Genomic DNA, 21,942 nt, shown 5'->3' on the forward strand with positions numbered 1-21,942 from the left:
AAGGAGTTTGATCCAGGTGGAAAGCACATGAGACCTGAAGCTGGTACTAAGAAGGAGGCCATATGCCGGTAACTGAAGGGAAAGAAATATCTGTAACTTTGATTAAGGTTTGAAAATCCCAGGGACAAGGCCAGCCAAAAGAAGAAAAAATAACAATGAGGCCTGAGAAAGAGCAACCAATGAAGAAGGATGAAAATCTAGACTGGTGGCCAAGTCAGGATTTTGTTTCCAAAAAGGAGGAAGGGATTAACTATATCAATAGCTATTCTAATCAGATAGGGACTAGGATTTGAACATTAGACTTAATAACATAAAGGCTATCTTAAAAAGTATTTCAGTGGAATAATGGGGGAGGGGAATCACTGATTAGTCTGGTTATAAGACAAAATGGAATGAAATGAGATGGAGACAATGACTATATTAAGTACTTGGAAGTACTTTTGATGAGAAAAAGAGCAAATAAAAATGGGTGGTAGTTTGAGAAGAAAGTGAGTCAGTTAGATTTAGTTTGAGTTCGATTTTTAATATAGAAGAAATAGCATGTTCATATGCTAATAAAAATAAGTGATTTATATTAGGAAACAGATAATATTTGACAGAAGGGAATATTGCTGAAGTTTTATTCTCATGTAAACAAGACAGGATGGGGGAAATGCTTTTAGAAAGAAAGGCAGATAGTTAATCTGTTATAACATGAGGGAAGGCAGAGCATATGTACATGATTTTCGATAGGTAGGTGAGTTGTAAACTCATGAGAAATTATCTTCTGATTGATTCAGTTTCTGATTTCTTCAATTTCTCAGTGAATTAGGAAACAAGATCATCAAATGAGAGGGAAAAAATGCTGTGAACCTAAATTGCTCCAATAAATGTGAATCTTCACTTAAGCCTCTTATCGTATGCCAAAACTCACTCAAAATGGATTACAGATTTAAATGTATAATTTGTTGAAGAAAATATAGGAGAAAATCTGCAACACCTAGGATTTGGGGGAAATTGTTATTTATGATACCAAAAATATGATCCATTAGATAAAAGAATCAGTAAATTGGACTTTATAAAAGTTAAATGTTTTTGTCCTGTGAAAGACACTGTTCTCAGATGATAACCTACGGACTGGAAGAAAATATTTGCAAACTACATATGTGACAAAGGACTACTACCTAGAATATAAAGAACCCTCAAAATTCATCAGTAAAAAAACAATCCAATGTGAAAGGGAGTAAACAAGGAAGAGAAATTCACAGAAGAGAATAAACTGATAGAAAATAAGCACAGGGATCCCTGGGTGGCGCAGCAGTTTAGCGCCTGCCTTTGGCCCAGGGCGCGATCCTGGAGACCCGAGGTCGAATCCCACGTCAGGCTCCCGGTGCATGATGCCTGCTTCTCCCTCTGCCTGTGTCTCTGCCTCTCTCTCTCTCTCTCTGTGACTATCATAAAAAAATAAAAATTAAAAAAAAAAAAAGAAAATAAGCACACAGAAAGGCTGATCACCACTATCAGGGAAATGTCCCGCTTCCATACTGTAGGTCTATGGGGAAAGTACTTGTAGCTTTTCATCACCATTTAGATTATTCTATAACCATTATTTAGACAAGTGGGCTGAGGAAAATCACTATTCATCTACAACAGAGTAGAGTTGGGAGTGCACAGGTTGGAGAGAAAAGACAAAGAAAATCAGAACCAGTGAAATGGAATTGCTAGAAGAAGACAAATGGAAAATGTAATTTAAAAAATAAATAAATACTTCCATGGGAATTCAAGTACAGCAGCAAAGAGACTCCCTCACACTTTAAGACAAGGCTTCACAATTAAACATTTTTTAGATGAATTGAAGAACAGACTACCCATTTTTGAGACTTCAATTAGTGGCCTGAGAGATCAAGCCAGAAATCTCTCAAAACATTGAATAAAATAAAAAGAAGCTGAAAATCATAAGCAAGAAGATAAGAGCCCCAGAAGACCAATAATTTTATCTTATTAAATATATGCATTTCAGAAGTAGAAAAAAAGAACAAAGAGAATAGAGATAATAATTAATCAGATAATAGAGGAAGATTAACACTGAAGAGAAAGGTCAGTCTTTACACTGAACATGTTCAAAGTTCTAGGCTAGATTACTCAGAAAAAAAAAAAAAATCCACAAACGGCATTCCTCCTAGGCATATTTGGTAAAATCCAAAGTCTCTAAGGACAAAAATATATAAGCTCCCAGGTCAAAAGAATTAAAGAAACATAAAATCTGACTATCAGAACCTTCAGCTGCAAAAATTTGCATTTAGGTGTCAGAGGAGAGAAGTCAGAATATTGGTTACCCTTGAGATAAGAGACAAACTTCCAGGGCTCTAGAAATATTCTACATCTTGAAATGAGTGGTAACTACAAAAGTGTAAATAGATGATGGTATTTGTTAAGCCACATACTAAATATTAGTGCCGTTTATGCAATCTATAGTATGTAAGTTATACCTCAATAAAATTTTTTATTATAAAAGTGAGGAAATGTATCTATACACTTAAACATCATTTAAAAAATGATAGTAGGGACACCTGGGTGGCTCAGCGGTTAAACACCTGCCCCTGGCTCAAGGCGTGATCCTCTGTCTCAGGATCAAGTCCTACATCAGGCTCCCTGCCTGGAGCCTGCTTCTCCCTCTGCCTATGTCTCTGCCTTTCTCTGTGTCTTTCATGAATAAATAAATAAAATCTTTAAAATAAAATAAAAAAAATGATTGTAATAAGAGTTCTAAATTTAGAATAATATTAATTGACAAGTATCTCTATGTTTATATTCTTATCTACTTTGTCATCTATCTATCATCTATCAATCTATTTATCTAACTATCATCTATCTAAATTTTGGGGAATTTTAGGAATTTTTAGAATAATCCACACATCCCATTCCCTCCTAAGAAAAATATCTGAAGCATGCATCTAAAAACCAAATAGAACAGAGGCCTTTGTGAAGAAAAGAAATAGTAAATGTGGGATTTATGGATGTAGATAAGCTTATTTCTACTAGTACAGCTATAGTGGTTGTTAAGTATTGAAACCTTTCCATACTGCTTGGTATGTAGCTACTGACATAATCCCTGAACTCTTTCCCAAATCCTGGTGTTTGCCCTGGACTCTTCCCCAAAGATCCCCTGGGCCATCTCACAGTCTAGCAACAAAAGGCTGAATGTCTAGACCATTAGGAAGTCTCGAGGTTTAAAAATTTATTGTCATAGAGCTATAGAGTGCACACGTAATTCTACTCTTTTGTTTCTCCTTGATTTGCTTAGTTAACTTTTTATTTTTATTATACCACTTATTTCTTTACTATAGCTCATTCAGAAATTTGCATACCCAGCAATTCATAGTATTCAAGTAAAAATATACATATGTGTTTATGACTGTGATGTTACATCTCTATTTCATGTATACGTGCTATCTCCACCCTAAGCTCCTTGTTGCTATAATAGCCAGTTAAAATACAGGGATAGAACATAGGATTGGATTTGAAAGTTGGATCAACAAGGAAAACTTTGTTAGTATGAATAGGCCCCAAATAGTGCACGTACTGTACTGTAATATGTTATTTAGTATTTACCTGAGATTCTGATTTTACTGAGATAGATTGCATTTACTCCTTTAAGAAATAGCTATGTAAAAAGAAAGAAAAGAAAAGAAAAGAAAAGAAAAGAAAAGAAAAGAAAGGAAAAGAAAAGGAAAGAAGGAAGGAAGGAAGGAAGGAAGGAAGGAAGGAAGGAAAGAAAGAAAGAAAGAAAGAAAGAAAGAAAGAAAGAAAGAAAGAAAGAAAGAAAGAAAGAGCTATGTATTTTCCTGAGAGGACAAAAAGGAACACATTTTTTTTCCCTGTTCTTGTTGTGTATGACACACCAATCTAAACACTGTTTTCTACAACATCTCATATATGATCACAAAAGCTTTTGAACTTTGAAGGAGGTTTTTTTATTTCCTTTTTTATGGCCTCAGCATTATTAAATAGCTTGTACAAGGTTAGAGTGTTAGGGACTGAATGCGTCCCCAGAAAATTCTTATGTTGAAGCTCCAATTCCCAATGTGATGGTATGAGTAAGAAGGTCATGAAAGGTAGAGTCTCCACGATGGGACTAGTGCCCTTGTCAGAAGGAAGACACACCAGAAAAAAATTAATATTAATATTAAAAAAATAGAAATCCCACATTGGACTTCAGGTTTCCTGCTCATTGCTTCTTCCCAGAATTTTCCTGGTCTGCCTAGTTTCCACTTTAAAAATTTATGACTCAGGTAGACTGTCTTCCTGGATATTGTTTCCTCTCTCTTCCACTGATGCTTCCAACATTACTGTATAGATTCCAAGCAAATTTAGATTCATCCTAAACAGTCTGAAATCCCAAGGAACCCCACAGACTTCCTTCTGTAGTGCTCTCTGCTCTTACTCAGAAATGGAGAAGTAGATGATGGTAGAAAGAGATGTCAGGGTTATGACTATAGACTGAAGCTGGTGATGTGAGAATAAGTTGAGGTAGTTTGTTATTGGCTATGAAAAAAATCTGATGATTCTTAGAAGGAATAGAAGAGTCCATTTTGTTTTGTTGCTCTGGTATTGTTTTAAAGGTGAAGAGGAAGGCATATGGGTGTAATGGCTGAAGGTGCTCTTAGAGAGAGGACATCTTGCATTGCAGTCTCTGAAAAGACTATCCTGTTAAAGCACAAACTGAAGGGGCTGCATATTTTTGCTATATTTCGTACAACAAATTGGAGTCAGGGCAATAACAGTACTATAAAACTCTTGTTTTTAATTACCCTCAAATAGTAAGGATAATCACAACATTTATATACATTTTAGGCTCTTAGAACAAGTTCAGTAAGTAAAACCCATTGATGTAGGATGAAGTATAGACACTAGTAGGACATTCCTTGTTGTCATAAAAGGGAGCTGTGTTTGCCACCTCACATTTGCAGTAACATCATTACAAAAGGTAGTATATCCGATGACTGCATTTTCTGCTTTGATTTCTGCCATCTGCAGAATCTCCTTTTTTCCTCTTTCAGAGAAACTTTACTAGCCTCTTGTGTGCCCATAGAGTCTCTGCCTCATGTTGGTATTCCCCAAATAATGTCAGTACCTTGGTCACTTGCACTGTTGATAGCAAACAGCAGTCAGTTATTTTAAGTTATTTTAAGTGCATTTGATGATAAATGCACTCTTAATAGATCAGGGAGACAAATGGAGTCAAACTGCAAATCCATGTGATTTCCTAAGAGTTTATTGTAAGGGTGAGGTTAATTCAATTTCAACATGATATATAGAGAGCATAATTTTTATGACACAAACATTTGTACACTATACAATTGAGTTGCAGTAACAGGCATCCAGGGGTAATGAGGTGATTCTCCCATTTTGTGAGTTGACATATTGGAGAAAATGTTGTCCTTCATTTGCTACTGTAGCAGCTGAACAGATGTGAGCCACCATCACTTCTCCTAAGGCGCATGGCCTTCTTTCCAAGACAGAGTTCCCAGGAAACCAAAAAATTCACAGCTGGACATGCTCATTTGTTTCTTATAGCATATTTCCTCATCAAAGCAGTGGTTTTCAAATTCTCTGTTTTTTGAAGCACCGATATTCCAAAATACGATCAAGGGCATTTTGTGTTTAAGGAAAAGGTGGGGCTTTGGAGTCCTTACCTCAGATTAACCAGAACAATTTCTCTTTCGTCATTTTTATATTTTGGACTTCTGATTGAGACTTTAATTTAAAAATGGATTCCACTTATTTTAAAAAGTTTGAATACCACTGATTTGTGGTTTAATTAGAATTTTTTTTAAAGACTTTATTTATTTATTCATGAGAGACACAGAGAGAGGCAGAGACACAGGCAGAGGGAGAAGCAGGCTCCATACAGGGAGCCTGATCGAGCCTGACTCGATCCCGGGACTCCAGGATGACACCCCGGGCCGAAGGCAGGCACTAAACCACTGAGCCACCTGGGGATCCCCAGGTTTAATTAGAATTTGAGCAGAGAATCCACTGAAGACAAGTCAATGGTCAAATGGTGTGAGAGAGAAAAAAGTAAGCAACAAATTATTTTTAGGCCTGCAGATAATTGAATCATTGACCCAAACATTTTGTGTAGTTGTCATAAAAACAAGCTATTGTGTATTATAACTCTAAAGGGAATCACAGAAAATCTGCTCAACAAGTGGGGTTTGGATTCAAACAAGTGATGAGGCCTTGTTTAATCTGATTCTTCTTTTCCTCATTTTAAAAGAGGGCCTGAAAAAATAAATAAATAAAATAAAAGAGGGCCTGTAATATCTATTTTATAGGGGTAATGCAAGAATAGAAAATATAGCAGGGGTGAGCTAGTATTCCCAAAAAGTTTGGTTGCTTTGCCTTTTTTCGTTCCAGTTCTCATTTAGAAAATCATCACATAAAGACCAATTCCTCTTAATTGGTTGTTAACAAGTTTCCAGTCTTCTGTATTTCAGTGCCTTAAAGAAAAACAGATATTTTGAGCTCAATCTCAACTCAGTCATCATAAAAACAAGAGGGTAGGTACAAAGAATATGTATGTGGAGACAGTAGCCAGAATTTGCCATGAATTGCATTAGGATTCACCTGTATCAGGTTGCCTGGTGATATGAGAGTGTTGGGCTTTTCTAAGAGGGACAGTAGTGCCCAGACTCAAATCCTATAGTCTCACAACTCCCAAGTTCTCCATGTGAGAAAACTGACATTGGGAGTCTAGCATTTCTCAGTACTTCCCTAAACCATCGATACCTGACCTCAAGCCACTTAATATCCATGATCTAGTGCTCATGGCACCCATCCTTTGTGCTTATTGCATACAAGAGTATAGGACTCTTGGCTGGAGCACAACACCACACCGAATCCATCTATCCCAATGAAAGAATGCTGTTCCACAAGATCTGAGAAAATGGGGACCATGATATTTGTCAGCCTTTTAATCAAAACCCAGATTGGCCCCAGTGACCTTCTTTGGTGTTTGTCTTGAGCACTGTGCTCATAAACTGTAGCTGTGACAATAATGCTAAAAGCTTCCCTCTCTTGAAGAGCTTCCACTCTAAAAAAGTAATTATAACAAATATCTTCTCATACAAAAATATGGAGGGCACATGGAAGCTGTACAGTCAACACTAGAACTGGATTCATTGCCCAAAATGTAGCTGGCCGTGTGTCAAAAGTTTAAACATAATTAAATGACCAAGCTGACCTCTATTTAATTGAAATCAGTGAAATTTGAGCAAAAATATTTGATTTTGTGCTCTTTTTTTAAACTATATGTGTTATTTAGTTTAAAACTACTTGATAGCCAAAGGAAATACTGATTACATTTTAGGGAGATATATTTAATCTAATGAGATAACCCTGCTATAAATGCTTTCACAAAAATTTATACATGAACAAAAGAATTAAGTTATTCTTATTGTTTCTACTATGTTAGTGTCCTTTGGGACTGCTATGTTTAGTCCTAACATGTCAGAGTCTATGAATTTAAAATAAATTGAACTCTCTAATACTCTGTCATTCAGAGATTTAAAAAATGAAAAAATGCCTTTTCCCCAGCTTAACTTTTTCCTAAATTATGATTCTTTATGAAGACACACATTCTTTTGGATAAGTCATTTAGTGGAGAAACTGGTGGCAGCTTAGCAGTTTGTTGCTATGTTATCAATGTACTTTTATTATATTTATTATAATCAATATTTATAACATAATTATATTTACTTAAATATTACATTTATATCATGATTGTAATTAGGCAGCTTGAAGTCTTCCATCAAATGATGAATAGCTCCTAAGTTCACACAATTTCCACACAAAGTGAAGAGCAACTCACTACCCCAATGTCATGAAGCTTCAAGTCCAAGAGGGGAGACAAAGATCAAAAAACTGCTCATTTATTTAAAATGTACTATACATGTGAAAGAGTAATTAACATGGGATAAGTCAGCATGTAACAGGGAATCCTAATCTATCTCCAGTGACTAGGAGCGAAAGACTTACCTATAATGGTGGTTTATAGCCTGAGGCCTAAGAAGTGGAAAGAAGGAATGCACTAAGAGGAAAAGAAGGCTCTTTCTGTACAGAATCCAGGTCTGGGAAGAGGAGAAAAGGAGGTTATGGTGGCAGGACTTATATTCCACATGGAGGAATTTGAACATAATCCCCATGGCAGTGGGGAGCCTCAGATGATCCAACATACTTTAGGAAGACTGCTCTCTCAATTTGGGTTAGAAGTTGGAAGAAGAATAAGAAGGTAGTAGCAGTTACAGTCCAGAATGGAAATGATGAGAGCTTGAACTGGGGCACTGGAGGTGAGGATAAACAGGAAAAAGCAGATTTGAAAGCAATCATAATATACAGTTGCCATAACTTTGTGACACCTTGTCCTTGCAGGACTGGTGAAATTGTTTTAGTTTTGGTTTGTATTGTTTGTTTTCTGGAAGAGAGTAAGCCTGCAAAACTAAGGCTTTTTAAATTTAATTTTTTAAAGATTTTTATTTATTTATTCATGAGAGACAGAGAGAGAGGCAGAGACACAGGCAGAGGGAGAAGCAGGTTCCCTGCAGGGAGTCCAATGTGGGATTGGATCCCCACATTAGGATCACACCCTGAGCCAAAGGCAGATAGATGCTCAACTGCTGAGCCACTCAGGCATCTGAAAAGGCTTTTTTAAAAAAATTAACTTATTTTTGTAAGTAGCCTATCTGTGCTCCTAAAGGGTTAATTTGGAGAGTTAGAGACAGTTGGTTCTCATTTGCTATGACACATGTCAGGATTTGGATGTTCACATTTAGGATCAGAATGTTAGAGAAACTTTCTAGAATTGTTTGGCACCAAGTTGTTGATATTATGGAAAATTGACTTAGCTTGTGTCAGGAGAGCATAGAAACTGCAACATGGGTGGTGGTCCATGGAAAGCAGGGTAAGCTACTAGAAGCTTCTGGTATCATGGGCCCTTGTGATCACAGCTAGGAAAAAAAAAAATCTAAAATCTATGCATTCTTCTCTGACTGGCAATGGGCCCCACAAGCAGCCAGATCTTCAGATTCTAACCCACACATCCTGGTAGTATTTACTGAATTTTGCAATCCAAACTTAAATATCTATGTTACTTTATTTATTTTTTTTTAAGATTTATTCATGAAAGACAGAGAAGGAGAGAGAAAGAGAGAGAGAGAGAGGCAGAGACACAGGCAGAGGGAGAAGCAGGCTCCACTCAGGGAGTACGATGTGCGACTCAATCCAGGGTCTCCAGGATCACACGCCCTGGGCTGAAGGCAGCACTAAACCGCTGAGCCACCCGGGCTGCCCTATCTATGTTACTTTAATATTGCTATTAACATGTCCCTATTTGCTACCAAACATTCCCAATATTTTTCATTGTCTAAGGCAGTACTGTACTTGTCTAGCTTAGCTTTTATTCTCTTCTGAGATGAATACTCCCAAGTTTTGATGTTTACTGAAAAGATACCACTACACAGAACATGGACTGTCTTGGTGAATGTTCCATGTGAACTTGAGACAAATGTCTGTCTACTCTCCGTTATTAAATGATGTAGCTATAGATGCATATTATATTCTGTTGATGGTATTATTGAGTTTAACAATTTTTTTTCTGATTTTTGCCTGCTGTATCTGTCCATTTTTGTAAGAGGGATGCCAAAATCTTCAACTAGGATAGTGAATTTATTTATTTCTCCTTAACTTTCCATTAGTTTTGCCTTTTGTCATTTGTCACTCTGGTGTTCAGCACTTTCCTATTAGCAATTGTTATATTTTCAAGAACTTACTCCTTTATCATTCTGTAATGCTCTTCGTTATCTCCCCTTGCTTTGAAGGTTAATTTGTTTGAACTTAGTATAGCTACACCTGTTTTTTATTACCATTAACATGGTATATATTTTTCCATCCATTTACTTTTAATAATATGTATCTTTATATTTAAATTAGATTTTTAAAAAATATTTTATGTATTTATTCATGAAAGACACACACACAGAGAGGCAGAGACACAGGCAGAGAGAAAAGCAGGCCCCATTCCGGGAGCCTGATGTGGGACTCGATCCCAGGTCTCCAAGATCATGCCCCAGGCCAAAAGCAGGTGCTAAACCACTGAGCGACCCAGGGTTCACTAAAGTACATTTCTTATAGACAATATTTAATTGGGTCATACATTTTGAACCACTCTCACAAACTGTGTTTTCATTGATGTGTTTGGACCATTAACATTTAACATAATTATTAATAGAGCTGAATCACTATTTTTTTAATAAATTATTAAAAATTTATTATTTATTTTAATAAATTTATTTTTTATTGGTGTTCAATTTCCCAACATACAGAATAACACCCAGTGCTCATCCCGTCAAGTGCCCCCCTCAGCGCCCGTCACCCATTCATCCCCACCCCCAGCCCTCCTCCCCTTCCACCACCCCTAGTTCGTTTCCCAGAGTTAGGAGTCTTTATGTTCTGTCTCCCTGTCTGATATTTCCCACACATTTCTTCTCCCTTCCCTTATATTCCCTTTCACTATTATTTATATTCCCCAAATGAATGAGAACATACACTGTTTGTCCTTCTCCGATTGACTTACTTCACTCAGCATAACTTTCCAGTTCCATCAACGTTGAAGAAAATGGTGGGTATTTGTCCTTTCTTATGACTGCGGAATATTCCATTGTATACATAGACCACATCTTCTTTATCCATTCATCTTTCGATGGACACCGAGTCTCCTTCCACAGTTTGGCTATTGTGGACATTGCTGCTAGAAACATCGGGGTGCAGGTGTCCTGGCGTTTCATTGCATCTGAATCTTTGGGTTAAATCCCCAACAGTGCAATTGCTGGGTCGTAGGGCAGGTCTATTTTTAACTCTTTGAGGAACCTCCACACAGTTTTCCAGAGTGGCTGCACCAGTTCACATTCCCACCAACAGTGGAAGAGGGTTCCCTTTTCTCCGCATCCTCTCCAACATTTGTGGTTTCCTGCCTTGTTAATTTTCCCCATTCTCACTGGGGTGAGGTGGGATCTCATTGTGGTTTTGATTTGTATTTCCCTGATGGCAAGTGATGCGGAGCATTTTCTCATGTGCATGTTGGCCATGTCTATGTCTTCCTCTGTGAGATTTCTCTTCATGTCTTTTGCTCATTTCATGATTGGATTGTTTGTTTCTTTGGTGTTGAGTTTAATAAGTTCTTTATAGATCTTGGAAACTAGCCCTTTATCTGATACGTCATTTGCAAATATCTTCTCCCATTCTGTAGGTTGTCTTTTAGTTTTGTTGACTGTATCCTTTGCTGTGCAGAAGCTTCTTATCTTGATGAAGTCCCAATAGTTCATTCTTGCTATTGTTTCTTTTGTCTTCGTGGATGTATCTTGCAAGAAGTTACTGTGGCCGAGTTCAAAAAGGGTGTTGCCTGTGTTCTCCTCTAGGATGTTGATGGAATCTTGTCTCACATTTAGATCTTTCATCCATTTTGAGTATATCTTTGTGTATGGTGCAAGAGAGTGGTCTAGTTTCATTCTTCTGCATGTGGATGTCCAATTTTCCCAGCACCATTTATTGAAGAGACTGACTTTCTTCCAGTGGATAGTCTTTCCTCTTTTATTGAATATTAGTTGACCATAAAGTTCAGGGTCTACTTCTGGGTTCTCTATTCTGTTCCATTGATCTATGTGTCTGTTTTTGTGCCAGTACCACACTGTCTTGATGACCACAGCTTTGTAGTACAACCTGAAATCTGGCATTGTGATGCTCCCAGATATGGCTAACTTTTATAAAATTCCCCTGGCTATTCGGAGTCTTTTCTGATTCCACACAAATCTTAAAATAATTTGTTCTAACTCTCTGAAGAAAGTCCATGGTATTTTGATAGGGATTGCATTAAACGTGTACATTGCCCTGGGTAACATTGACATTTTCACAATATTAATTCTGCCAATCCATGAGCATGGAATATTTTTCCACCTCTTTGTGTCTTCCTCAATTTCTTTCAGAAGTGTTCTATAGTTTTGAGGGTATAGATCCTTTACCTCTTTGGTTAGGTTTATTTCTAGGGATCTTATGCTTTTGGGTGCAATTGTAAATGGGATTGACTCCTTAATTTCTCTTTCTTCAGTCTCATTGTTAGTGTATAGAAATTTCATTGATATCTGGGCATTGATTTTGTATCCTGCCACGCTGCCAAATTGCTGTATGAGTTCTAGCAATCTTCGGATGGAGACTTTTGGGTTTTCTATGCAGAGTATCATGTCATCCACGAAGAGGGAGAGTTTGACTTCTTCTTTACCAATTTGAATGCCTTTAATGTCTTTTTGTTGTCTGATTGCTGAGGCTAGGACTTCCAGTACTATGTTGAATAGCAGTGGTGAGAGTGGACATCCCTGTCTTGTTCCTGATCTTAGGGGAAAGGCTCCCAGTGCTTCCCCATTGAGAATGATATTTGCTGTGGGCTTTTTGTAGATGGCTTTTAAGATGTCGAGGAATGTTCTCTCTATCCCTACGCTCTGAAGAGTTTTGATCAGGAATGGATGCTGTATTTTGCCAAATGCTTTCTCTGCATCTAATGAGAGGATCATATGGTTCTTGGTTTTTCTCTTGCTGATATGATGAATCACATTGATTGTTTTACGGGTGTTGAACCAGCCTTGTGTCCCAGGGATAAATCCTACTTGGTCATGGTGAATAATTTTCTTAATGTACTGTTGGATCCTATTGGCTAGTATTTTGTTGAGAATTTTTGCATCCATGTTCATCAGGGATATTGGTCTGTAATTCTCCTTTTTGGTAGGGTCTTTGTTTGGTTTTGGAATTAAGGAGATGCTGGCCTCATAGAACGAATTTGGAAGTACTCCATCTCTTTCTATCTTTCCAAACAGCTTTAGTAGAACAGGTATGGTTTCTTCTTTAAACGTTTGATAGAATTCCCCTGGGAAGCCATCTGGCCCTAGACTTTTGTGTCTTGGGAGGTTTTTGATGACTGCTTCAATCTCCTCCCTGGTTATTGGCCTGTTCAGGTTTTCTATTTCTTCCTGTTCCAGTTTTGGTAGTTTGTGGCTTCCCAGGAATGAGTCCATTTCTTCTAGATTGCCTAATTTATTGGCATATAGCTGTTCATAATATGTTTTTAAAATCCTTTGTATTTCCTTGGTGTTGGTAGTGATCTCTCCTTTCTCATTCATGATTTTATTAATTTGAGTCTTCTCTCTCTTCTTTTTAATAAGGCTGACTAATGGTTTATCTATCTTATTAATTCTTTCACAGAACCAACTCCTGGTTTTGTTGATCTGTTCCACAGTTCTTCTGGTCTCGATTTCGTTGAGTTCTGCTGGAATTTTAATTAACTCTCTTCTTCTGCTGGGTGTAGGATCTATCTGCTGTTTTTTCTCTAGCTCCTTTATGTGTAAAGTTAGCTTTTGTATTTGAGTTCTTTCCAGTTTTTGAATGGATGCTTGTATTGCCATGTATTTCCCCCTTAGGACTGCTTTTGCTGCGTTCCAAAGATTTTGAAAGGTTGTATCTTCATTCTCATTAGTTTCCATGAATCTTTTTAATTCTTCCTTAATTTCCTGGTTGACCCTTTCATCTTTTAGCAGGATGGTCCTTAACATCCACGTGTTTGAAGTCCTTCCAAACTTCTTGTTGTGATTTAGTTCTAATTTCAAGGCATTATGGTCTGAGAATATGCAGGAGACGATCCCAATCTTTTGGTATTGGTTCAGACCCGATTTGTGACCCAGTATGTGGTCTATTCTGGAGAAAGTTCCATGTGCACTTGAGAAGAATGTGTATTCAGTTGAGTTTGGATGTAAAGTTCTGTAGATATCTGTGAAATCCATCTGGTCCAGTGTATCATTTAAAGCTCTCATTTCTTTGGAGATGTTGTGCTTAGAAGACCTATCGAGTATAGAAAGAGCTAGATTGAAGTCACCAAGTATAAGTGTATTATTATCTAAGTATTTTTTCACTTTGGTTATTAATTGATGTAAATATTTGGGAGCTCTCACACTCAGGACATATATATTGAGGATTGTTAAGTCCTCTTGTTGGAGAGATCCTTTAAGTATGAGATAGTGTCCCTCTTCATCTCTCACAGTCTTCGGGGTAAATTTTAGTTTATCTGATATGAGAATGGCTGCCCCTGCTTTCTTTTGAGGACCATTCGAATGGTAAATGGTTCTCCAACCTTTTATTTTCAGGCTGTAGGTGTCCTTCTGTCTAAAATGAGTCTCTTGTAGACAGCAAATAGATGGGTCCTGCTTTTTTATCCAGTCTGACATCCTGCGCCTTTTGATGGGGTCATTAAGCCCGTTCACGTTCAGAGTTACTATTGGCAGATATGAGTTTAGTGTCATCATGATATCTATTCAGTTCTTGTTTTTGTGGATTGTTCCACTGGACTTCTTCTTAAAGGGGAATTTTGAGAGTCCCCCTTAAAATTTCTTGCAGAGCTGGTTTGGAGGTCACATATTCTTTCAGTTCCTGCCTGTCTTGGAAGCTCTTTATCTCTCCTTCCATTCTGAATGACAGCCTTGCTGCATAAAGTATTCTTGGTTGCATGTTCTTCTCATTTAGGACCCTGAATATATCCTGCCAGCCCTTTCTGGCCTGCCAGGTCTCTGTGGAGAGGTCTGCTGTTACCCTAATACTCCTCCCCATAAAAGTCAGGGATTTCTTGTCTCTTGCTGCTTTAAGGATCTTCTCTTTATCTTTGGAATTTGCAAGCTTCACTATTAAACTTCGAGGTGTTGAACGGTTTTTATTGATTTTAGGGGGGGGAATCTCTCTATTTCCTGGATCTTAATGCCTGTTTCTCTTCCGAGATTAGGAAAGTTTTCAGCTATGATTTGTTCAAATAGATATTCTGGCCCTCTGGCCCTTTTGGCACCCTCGGGAACCCCAATTAAACGTAGTTTTTTCATCCTCAGGCTTTCGTTTATTTCCCTTAATCGATCCTCATGATATTTTAATTGTTTCTTTTTTCCTCAGTTTCCCTTTTTGCCATCAACTTGTTCTATGTCACTCACTCGTTCTTCTACTTCGTTAGCCCTTGTTGTTAGGACTTCTAGTTTGGATTGCGTCTCATTCAGTTGATTTTTAATTTCTGCCTCATTGGATCTAAATTCTGCAGTCATGAAGTCTCTTGAGTCCTTTATGCTTTTTTCTAGAGCCACCAGTAGCTGTATAATAGTGCTTCTGAATTGGTTTTCTAACATTGAATTGTAATCCAGATTTTGTAACTCTGTGGGAGAGAGGACTGTTTCTGATTCTTTCTTTTGAGGTGAGGTTTTCCTTCTAGTCATTTTGCTCAGTGCAGAGTGGCCAAAAACAAGTTGTATTGGGAAAAGGCGAAAAAGAGAGGAGAGAAAGAAGGAAAGAAAAGAGAAAAAGAAAAAAGGAAGAAAAAAAGAAAAAAGAGAAAGAAAAAGAAAGAAAGGGAAAAAAAGGTGTGGGAAGCAAACAGAAATCAAAAAGAAGAAGAAAAAATAAAAAAACCACGGGGGCTATCTTCTGATTCTGTGTACTTTAAGTCCCTTGACTTCCCCTGGAACTTGTCCGTCTAGCTGGTCTTCTGGGGAGGGGCCTGTTGTGCTGATTTTCAGGTGTTAGCACTTGGGGGAGCTGCTCTGCCCCCTGCCTGGTGCAGGGCTCAGTGGGGGTTGTTCACCCCGTGAGGCCCCGGGAGGAACAACCGCAGTGGCGGGGCCAGCTCTGGAGCCCTGGAGTCAGCCCCCGCAGTAACCACAGAGCTCTCCGTCTGCAGGGCCTGGAGGCTCCGGGGCGGGGCCGCTGATCTGCTCAGCTCGGGGCAGGAGCGTCCTCGCTGTCCTGGGCCCTCCCGGCCTCTGCCTGTCCCGGGGGAGGCCGGATCCTGGGCTGTGTCCCGGCGCCGTGAGCTCCGGGGCCTGCGCTGTTGGATTCGCTCCCGCCCCGCAGCCCCCTCCGCGGAGCCGCCCCCGAGCCCCCCGAGCTGCTCCCGCCCCGCAGCCCCCTCCACGGAGCCGCCCCCGAGCCCCCCCCGAGCTGCTCCGGGTCCCGCCGTGCGCGCTGCAGCCCTTAGGGAGCTCGGCGCACTCTCCCGGGGCGCAGGTGTCTGTTAGTGTCCCCGGGAGCCCGAGGGCATCCCCGCCCTCCTGGGTCCTGCTCTAACTCCCTGCGAGCCCCTTTGCGCCCGGGAAGGTCGGTGCAGCTCCTGCTCCTCCGGGACGGGGCTCTCCTGTCCTGGGGACACTCGCCCCGGCCTCAGCCCGGCTCCTCGCGGGGCCCCTCCCCCTTGGAGGCCTTTTGCTTCTTTATTTCTTTTTCCCAGTCTTCCTACCATGATAGAAGCGCGAGCTCTTCTCACTGTAGCATTCCAGCTGGTCTCTCCTTAAATCTCAGGCCGAATTCATAGATTTTCAGGATGATTTGAAGGTTATCTAGGTAATTTGGCGGGGACAGGTGACTTGCGGACCCTACTCCTCCACCATCCTGCCCCTCCCTTCTCCTGAATCACTATTTACCATATTTGTTACTACTTTCTATTTGTTACTCATCAAAAGTATTCTTCATTTCTGTTACAGTGCGGTTTTTTTTTTTCATCTCTAATATTTCTTTTTGGTTCCTTCTTAGGATTTCCATCTCTGCTTACGTTTCTCATCTGTTCTTGCATACTGTCTACTTTATCTCTTAGCATATTAATCATGGTTGAACTTCTTGATCTGATAATTCTAATATTCTCTACCATATTTAATTCTGATGCTTTCTCTGAATCTTCAAATTGTGTTTTTGCCTTTTTTATGTCTTATAATTTTTTGATAGGCATTATGTACTGAGTAAAAGGAATGGCTATAAATTAGACATTATAGTGGTGAAGAATGGGGGAGGGGAAATGTTCTGTAGTCCTAGGATGAGGTCTCAGATGCTCAGTGAGTCTATGCCTCGAACTATGAATTTCACAAGGACTTTTCAGGTTTTTTCCTCCCCCCTTAAGTGTCACACATTCGTTAAATTTGGCTGGAGTTGGGTATTTCACTTCCCCAGGTCAGTTAGGCTCCAATAATACTCTATCAGATTAGGGTCTTATTAACTAGTTTCCTCTGAGACAAGCCTTGCAAAGAACAAAGTGCTCTGGAGCATTTCAAAATGGCTCACTTTCCCCTCCACTTCAAAGAAGACTGAGAAGATTTTTCTCAGACACTTACTGTGGGAATCTGGTCAATCTTTTGAAGGTAAATCTTACAAAATTGTGGGGATCCCTTAGGATTGAGTCCCCTGGAATTTTTAAACTTAGTTTTCTACACTAAGCCCCCCACAATTTATCATTGACAGCTTGGGCTTTTCTACTGCCAGCACTAGTTCCTGAGTCTCCACACTAATAAGCTATGATTCCCTGTATTCATTTGTCTCTCCAATCTTGGAGACAACAGTTTTCCCTGTGTCCTCATCTATGAATTCAAGAAAAATTGTTGATCTTTTAGTTTTCCCAAATATTTACTTTTGTTAGAACAGGGTAGGAACTCTCAAGCTTTCTCACTGTCTTTTTAAAATTATACTCTCATAATGACTTAATGACTATGAGCACCTTTTCGTGGTTATTGGCATTTTGGATATCGTCTTTTAGGAAATTAAGATTTAAGTCTGGTCAATTATTCTCATATTAGGTTTTCTACTTTATTGTTAAATTATGACTTTTTTACATTATTTATAACATGTCATCAGTTGCATATGTTACAGATAAAGTCTATGTTTTGACGTTCTATGTCTTTGGTAAGTTATTGTAATTAATGCTGTGTAGGGGGTAAAGTTTCATGTTAATGATGTGAATATATTCTCCTATATTATCTTCTAGAAGCTTTTTTATTTCACCTTTTCACTTAGGCCTAAAACCTACCATAACTGATTTTTGTAATAGTGTGAAAGAGTAAATATTTCATCTCATATGTATATTTCTCTGCCCAGCATTGCATATTGAAAATAATGTTAATTTTTCCTATTATGAGATAGTACTATATTTGTCATAAATTAAATGTCCATATGTGTTTGGGTCTGTTTTTGAACTCTATTCTAGTGAAATCTCTATCTCTGAACTAATACTATATTGTTTTAATTACAAAAGTTTTATAATAATTTTTTCAAAGTTTCTCAACAATGTAAAACAAAATCTTCCCATTCCAGAAAACCTCCACAAAGATAAAAGAGAGAAGTTGGTTTTATTTTGGGTATAAGTTTAATGAGCATGTGATCTACACCACAGCCAGTCCACCCAGGTTTTAAAGACAGAAACTAATCTTATCCTTTGTATAGGCAAGCAGACATTAACCATTAGATACATATTCTCAAGATAAACAATAACTAGTCCTCAAGTAACAGGACTTGGGAACATTATTTGTCATATAATTCAAAATTTATGTGGTAATTGAACTGACCATCTGTGTTAGTTAATTGATTTACACAGAATAAAAATAAATATCATCATTACAAGAGGTAGTTGAGCAACTTGGAACCAGGGTCGTCTTAAAGTTAGGCTCCTGTGGGAGGGTGAGTGATAGCTGGATTGTCACCCTAAAGAGACAGCAGCCTGCACAAGGAGGCAACATAAACATGGCGATTTATACAACACCAGCAACAAATGGAAGATAGACCTGTTCATATTGATTTTAGAATGTGTTGGGTGATATCTTGAAAACGAGGGAGATAGCAGGTGCAGTTTTCCTCCTCGGTCTTCTAGAATAAACAAAGGGCCATCTGGGGGATGTGGGACAGCACAGTTACTTGCTAAGTAACCTGATAGCAGTGCAATAAACCCATGAGTTCTCCTGAAGACTTATCCACTCCAAGTCTGCTAGCCTTGGCAGTGGGCTCAGATGAAAGCTGCACACCATACAGTACCCAGCCACTATGCCACACCCAGCTGCTTCACAGAGCTGAGTCACCACCAAAGCATGCTGGGCCCAGCCATCACCAAACTATGTCCAGCCTTGCACCTGAGCTGCCCAAGTATAAAGCCCCCAGCCATCACTGCCCTTTGGGGGATCTGGCTTAGGACTAGTGACTCAGCACAAATTTTTCTAACCTTGCCACCCCACATTGAAGTACTTCAGCACGACCCCTCAGAGCTGGCCTGTCTGGGCCCCACTCACACCACAGAGACCAAGCAAAGACCATAACAGGCAGAGAGTCAGTGCAGACAACTACACTGAAAGGAAAGATGACTCAGACACAACAGCAGGGCATAAGCAACACACATGGCAAGCTCTTCTGGAGTGCCAGGTTCTAGAGAACAGGGGACACTGAACTACAGGGCACTCCAGGAACTCTTCTTCCTAAAGTCACTACGGTCAAGAGCAGAAGACACAGCTGACTTTCTTAACACAGAGGAACAGGCACAGACAGGCAGACAAAATGAGGAAACAGAGAAATCTGTCCCAAATGAAAGAACAGGACAAAGCCACTGCCAGAGATCTAAGAAAAGCTGGCATAAACAACATGCCTGATAGAGAATTTAAAGCAATGATCACAAGGACTTGAGAAAAGAGTAGAAGACATGAGTGAGACCCTTACCACAGACATAAGCAATAACATAGTGGAGATAAAGGGGCCAATAAATGAAAGGAGAAACATACTTGATGGAATGAGCAGCAGGATGGAAGAGCAGAGGGATGAATTAGTGACCTAGAAGACAGAATAATGGAAAGTATTCAAACTGAACAAAGGAAAGAAAATGAATTATGCAAAATGAGAGTAGATTTAGGGAACTCAGTGACTCCATCAAACATAATAGCATTTCTATTACAGGAGTCTCAGAGGGAGAGCAGAGAGAAAAGGAGCAGAAAATGTATTTCAAGAGATTATAGTTGAAAACTTCCCTAATCTAGAGAAGGAAACAAACACCCAGATCCAAAAGGCACAGAGACGTCCCATCAAAATCAACAAAAGCAGATTCACACCAAGACATAGTGCAAATAGGCTGGAAAAATACAGTGATAAAGAAAATGTTTAATAGCAACAAGACAAAAAAGGACAGGAACTTACAAGGGAAAACCCATAAGGCCAGTAGGAGAGTTTTCAACAGAAACTTTGAAAGACAGAAGGGAGGGGTATGTTTTATTCAGACTGCCTAAGTAGGAAAAATCTGCAGCCAAGAACACTCTCTGTAGCAAGGCTGTCATTCAGAATACAAGGAGACAAAGAGTTTCCCAAAGAAAGAAAAACTTCAGTTCATGACCACTAAACCAGCCCTGCAAGAAAGATGAAAGGTACTCGTTGAGAGAGGAGGAGACATCAAAAGTGACAGTATAAGGTGGGAAACACAAAAGCAATAAAATGAATATTTGTGTAAAAAAACAGGGAACTCTCAAAGTATATAATATATAACAACATATACATAGGTGTGGGGAGGAAAGAAGTAAGGAATGGGGTTAAATTTGGACAATTACCAACTTAATATAGACTGCTATGCACAGAGGCAGGTTATATACAAACCTAATGGTAACCACATGTCAAAAACTACTAATAAACATGTCAAGAGTAAAGAGAAAGAGTGGGATCCCTGGGTGGCTCAGCGGTTTAGCGCCTGCCTTTGGCCCAGGGCACGATCCTGGAGTCCCAGGATCGAGTCCCATATCGGGCTCCCAGCATGGAGCCTGCTTCTCCCTCTGCCTGTGTCTCTGCTTCTCTCTCTCTCTATCATGAATAAATAAATAAAATCTTAAAAAAAAAAGAGTAAAGAGAAATAAATCCAAATATATCACTAAAGGAAATCTGTAAAACATGAAAGAAAGACATGGAAAGATCAGAGAAAATCTTCAGAAACAACCACAAAACAAATAATAAAGTGACAATAAATACATATCTATCAATAAATAATCTGAATGTAAGTAGACTAAATACTCCAATTAAAAGGCACAAAGTAGCAAAATAGATTAAAAAAAAAAGACCCATCTATATTTTCCTTTTTTTCCCCATCTATATTTTTCTTACAAGAGGCTCATTTTATTTTTTAGGGTTTTTTTGGGAGGGGTCAGGAGACAGATAGGTAGAGAGAGTAGGAGAAAAAGGAAGGAGGGGCAGAAGGAGAGGGAGAGAGAGAAAAATCAAAAGAAGACTCCACAACCAGCAAAGAGAAGAGCTCAATCTCACAACCCTGAGATCATTAACTGAGCCAAAATCAATACTTGGTCACTTAACCAATGAGTCACCCAAACCTAAACTGGTCTAAGAGACTCATTTTTAAACCTCAAGATACCTGCAGATTGAAAGGGAGGGGATGGAAAAATATTCATGCATATGGATGTCAAGAGAAAGCTGAGTAGCAATACTTATATAAAATAAACTTTGAAACAAAATATTTAACAAGAGACAAAGAAGAACACTATATAATAATAAAGGGTATGGTTCAATATAAGAACTCTAAGTATTTATTCATTAACACAAGAGCGCCCAAGTACATAAAATCAAGGAACTAATTGATAATAATATTATAATAGTATGGGACTATAATACCTCACTTACATAAATGGACAAATAATCTAAAGGAAATTAACAAGAAAACAATGGTTTTGAATGGAACACTAGACTAGATGGGCTTAACAGATATATTCAGGACACTATATCCTAAAACTGCAAAATTCACATTTTTTTTTTCAAGTGAACATGAAACAGACTTCAGAAGAGATCACCTATTAGCCCAGAAAACCAATCTCAACAAATTCAAGAATGTCAAAGTCATACCATGCATCTTTTCTTACCATAATACCATGAAACTAGAAATTAGCCATAGGAAAAATCTGGAAAGGCCATAAATACAAGGAGGTTAAAATACATGCTACTAAATAATGAATGGGTCAACCAGGAATCAAAGAAAAAAAGTACATGAAAACAAGTGAAAATGAAAACAAAATCGGCAAAAACTTTTGGGATATAGCAAAACTGTTCTAAGAG

The sequence above is a fragment of the Canis aureus genome, chromosome 22 (genome assembly GCF_053574225.1).
Source record: "Canis aureus isolate CA01 chromosome 22, VMU_Caureus_v.1.0, whole genome shotgun sequence".
NCBI lineage: Eukaryota > Metazoa > Chordata > Mammalia > Carnivora > Canidae > Canis > Canis aureus.